The sequence below is a fragment of the Dendrobium catenatum genome, unplaced genomic scaffold, assembly GCF_001605985.2.
Source record: "Dendrobium catenatum unplaced genomic scaffold, ASM160598v2 fragScaff_scaffold_637, whole genome shotgun sequence".
Taxonomy (NCBI): domain Eukaryota; kingdom Viridiplantae; phylum Streptophyta; class Magnoliopsida; order Asparagales; family Orchidaceae; genus Dendrobium; species Dendrobium catenatum.
Genome location: NW_021319099.1, coordinates 1,145,288 through 1,148,978, shown reverse-complemented (window position 1 = coordinate 1,148,978; position 3,691 = coordinate 1,145,288). Strand labels below are relative to the sequence as shown.

General features: G+C 36.4%; 2 protein-coding genes across 3 annotated transcripts in view; both read right to left on the bottom strand.

Annotated features, from left to right (window-relative positions):
• The window catches only part of LOC110102618 (serine/threonine-protein phosphatase 7 long form homolog), a 42,262-nt gene that overhangs the window by 24,410 nt on the left and 14,161 nt on the right, over positions 1–3,691 (bottom strand). Inside the window, exon 7 of one of the 2 annotated variants that reach the window (XR_003700979.1) lies at positions 3,179–3,210. The exons of the other annotated variant lie outside the window; for it this stretch is intronic. The gene's annotated coding sequence lies outside the window, so the exon portion shown is untranslated. Of the gene's footprint in view, positions 1–3,178; positions 3,211–3,691 lie in introns of those variants that run through there. 2 annotated transcript variants of the gene reach the window in all.
• LOC110102576 overlaps positions 1–3,691 on the bottom strand; it is a 40,920-nt gene that overhangs the window by 35,162 nt on the left and 2,067 nt on the right. The gene's annotated exons all lie outside the window — the stretch shown is intronic.

Below are 3,691 nucleotides of genomic sequence, written 5' to 3'. Positions count from 1 at the left end.
GCTATTTTGCGCCGTGCGCAATGCGCCATGGCTCACATGTGGCGCAAATAGCGCGCGCTATTTTAAACACATGCGCCTCGCCATGAACATGGCGCCGTAGGTGCGCCGCGCCGCGCCGTGCGCCATGGCGCGCGCTATTTTGAGCCATTGACAGCTATGGTTCACCCTTCCTAAATTGATTGTTGCGTAGCACATAATAAATCATAGAAATTTTATGCTTCCGTATTTGGTGACTCGTTCGTATATTGTCGAAACTGTGGCCCAATGCCATTGACAGCTATGGTTCACCCTTCCTAAATTGATTGTTGCGTAGCACATAATAAATCATAGAAATTTTATGCTTCCGTATTTGGTGACTCGTTCGTATATTGTCGAAACTGTGGCCCAATTGCATTATAAATCAAACTTTATATGTCTTAATATTTTCTTCCTCAACTATGTTGGAACTTATTTACAAACCGTATTGAGAGTTGAAATATGGCTTTTTCTTTCAATGTGATTGTACTTACAATGTGATGTCGAAAACCAATATTCTGGTATGAATACACTGCGATATAAATCAACAATAATCTCATCTAGTGTGAGGTACACTTGAATTGTTTTTTGTTTTGAATAATGACAATAAAACCTCCTATCTAACATGGAGAGTAGTTAATAGGCTGCCTTGATGAAAAAATTTACTCTGTTGATGAATTTAAATGTTAATGTCTTGTATCCAAGCAACAGTTGATTATACACCCAATTTCTTTGATTTTAAATATATTCATATCAGATGTGATATATAACGTTGTACACACAAACATTGGGTTCCAATTACGGTCGAACATCAATAATGGCTTCGGTAAGCAAGACACAAAAACATTGTGCATCAAACCTTGAGGTGACTCGAGCATGAAAAGAATATACCTTAGATATAAAAGAAAGTGTCAATAAAGATGACTATTTTGGATGAAGTTTTGGAGCAACGATCAACAGAGGAATGGACTTAAATGAGGAATGCGCACGGAGAGGCCAATCCGTCCAATCGAGATATGCAAAGACTTACATGTGATTTGTCAAGATGACTCTATTTTGGATGAGTAGTTTTAGAGCTTAACCTAGTAGCTCCTAGACTTCTAAGTGGAATTATTCAAAATCTAACATATTGAGGTATGATGAATTAAATGGCCATGTGCTTTATTGAATTAAGCGGTCCACACCATAGAAATATACATGATTATTTTGATCATTATTTTTTTTTATATAATTGTTATAGTCTAAGACTTCGATTCTATGAGAGTTTTTTTGGGTGGGCATGAGTAGCATTTAATAAATAACCATTACATGAAGCCAAGTGTCTTAATACTAATCATGAAGACCTTTGCATAATCCTATGAAGAGAATTAGGATGGGTTGATGCCCATTTTGCAAGCTTTATCTACAGTTAGAATTATCTTTCATTGTGTACAATCTAACTAAGAGTAGTGGGTGGGGAAGTACTTTGCATGCTAAGATACTTTTGAGGTATGCAAAAACTTACATGATTTTGCTTATTTCTAAAGTAGGAAGACTTTGAGGAGGCAAACTAAAAGGCTTACAATAGGCGAGGAATGATCGGCAGAGGAATGGACTTCAATGAGGAATGTGTTCATGCACGAACAGTCCAATCATCTGATCAAGAATGGCGAATGGCAACGATTGGTCTTGAGGGGCAGGTTGTTGCTCCGTTTCACGTGAAAATAGCTTTGGAAGGCTATTTGACATGAATTGGCTTTCACCGACAAAAATTTTTGGCGAACATTTCCGCCATAATATTTAAAACCAACTAAATTTCCGACGGAAATTCCCGCTGAAACTTTCATGCGAAAATGTCCACTAGAACGTCTACCGAAAATTTCAACATGAAATACTGACGCCCCTTCCGATTCCTACGAGCAATTTCTACCAGAAAATTACTCGGAAATTGCTATTTTTCCTGTAGTGAATTTAATTTGTACTTGTTTAAGGCATCCAACGTATGACAATAAACAAATATAAGTTTACATGGCTATGTTGGAGACCATCTAATTCATTGCGGTAAAAAAATACAGATTATTCGGTATCTCTCGAACCCAACTCTCATTCCATCTAAGCATTTAATAAAAGATGTACACTTAAATTCCTTTTTCTTTTGTAAAAATTCACTTAGGCCCATAATTAACATATTACCTATAGCCTAATGGCTTTTCCCATTCATCTCCTAAACATGCATGGTTGATCGTCCCACATGGAAGTGCTCCAAAGTCCAAACCTATAATAAGTAAAGACAGCAAGCAATAGTTTTTTGGCTTGGATGAGTGGCTTCACAAAGCTCCCTATAAAGATGTGCAAGGATGGCACCTCCAAGTGAAAACTGAGAAAAGCTTTGGATTTTCTCCACTCTAGCAACCATTGGAGGTGCACTTCACACCAAGATGTGTCTGGTATGAGGAAGCATCTAATTAGGAAAAGGATGTACACTCTAACATGCCTAGATAACTCATGGTCCTTAAGATCCTCATAACAACACCTAGAGAAGAGACATTTTAAACAACACAATGGGAGATAAGTTTTGGCACTAGCTTGCCCCGTCTTGAACTTAGCTTTCATTGTTAGCTCATATGGATTACAATAAATGAAATATTTGATCAGGCAGGTTAGTCATCGCCTACATATCCAACTATAGGTTGTCCAACTAATGGGAAGCCATCAATGCGTACCCCAAGGATCATCACAATATATTGGAGAGTCACAGTCATTTCAACCACAGACAGATGAAACGTGCATGTCTCAAGGGACGAACGCTCGACCAAGTCTATAAGTAGATGCTAGTCAAGTCTTATGTATCGTAGGTGTCTAAGATAACCTACACCTATAATATGGAGGGCCACAATAAATCAAGGACATTGAACTGACCACTCACAAACCATCAAAAAGTAGCTTGCCACCTCCAATATTATATCCTATGCAAAAAACAATAACTCTAATTTTAGAAAAATCAAATGACATATATATAACATTTGTATGCATTGATTAATTAATTACTAAATATGAAATAAATGTATACTACCCTTACGTCATCTGGATGTGTTGCATGATGAGTCCTTCGCGTTGCGTCAACACACAAATTTGTAGAAGCTAGAGGAGGGATATCCTTAATGACCTTGCCCTGATTATGTGGCTCTCCTTGTGCTCCCATCAAGGCCATTTCATCTACAACAACAGAAATGATCGTACAATTTTTAACAAGAAAAAAAATGCATATATGAATAAAATATATACATCTTATAAAAATAGATAAAAATTTATGTGTTTGTAGATTTTTCTAAATTCAAGCATTTAAATTTGGTACACCTAGGGGCGGAACCAGCCTTAATTTTCGCGAGGGGGGGGGACAAACTTATAAGTAAACGAGTAGAAATCATTTTAGTGACTAATGATTCTTTGTACTTGAATACATAATACATTTATAAAATATCATCAACATCTTATATAATGAAAATTATTCTTAAACAAAATTAGGTTGAAGTATGGATGATTTGTTTGCCAAAAAAAAAATCAAAATGATGTAATTGATTAATCATTCAATTTCTACAAAATGTATGTTGGAGTTGCCTTGAATTTGGCTTGACTTCTATTTATTCATATCATTGATCTTTGTACGCTTCTCAGATATGTCGAGGGTCCAAGAGAG